The sequence below is a fragment of the Aureococcus anophagefferens genome, assembly GCF_000186865.1.
Source record: "Aureococcus anophagefferens unplaced genomic scaffold AURANscaffold_16, whole genome shotgun sequence".
Lineage (NCBI taxonomy): Eukaryota > Pelagophyceae > Pelagomonadales > Pelagomonadaceae > Aureococcus > Aureococcus anophagefferens.
This window is the reverse complement of record NW_008705576.1, coordinates 167202-167832: the sequence shown is the minus strand read 5'-3', so window position 1 is coordinate 167832 and position 631 is coordinate 167202.

Below are 631 nucleotides of genomic sequence, written 5' to 3'. Positions count from 1 at the left end.
GCGCTGACGCGCCCCCCGCCGCCCCCCAAAAACTTCGAGGCGCCGCCGCCGCCGCCCCCGGAGCGCGCGGACTACGGCGCGTCGCGCGCCGCGGGCTCCGACAAGCTCGAGACGGGCGGCGCGATCAAGGAGCGCTTCGCGCGGGCGCCCGCGGGCTACACGCCCTACTACAACACGGGCGAGGGCTACCTGAGCGACCTCACGGCCGACAGCAGCGAGCGCCACTGGTCCGTGCACGGCAAGACGCAATCCCTCGACGTCATCGACCGGACGTTCGGCGCGCGGCCCGACCAGGAGGGCGAGGTCGACCTCCGCGACTCCGTCTACGCGAACCCGCTCAAGCCCGGCGAGCGCTGGGAGGCGCCGGCCAAGCCCGAGCCCGTGATGGCGCCCGAGCCGGACCCGAGTTACTACCGCGAGCCCGCGGTGGCGGGCGTCGAGCTCGAGGCCCGCGAGAAGGAGTGCGTGTCCAAGGCGCTCGCGGGCCTCATCCAGTACGCGCAGCAGGTGCAGAACGGCGACGAGCCGCCGGACCAGTTCGTCTTCGCGCTCAAGGACATGCTGGGGCAGGCGAAGAACGTCTTCGTCGCCGAGGCGACGGCCGACGACGGCCGCCCGGCGCGTCCGGCGG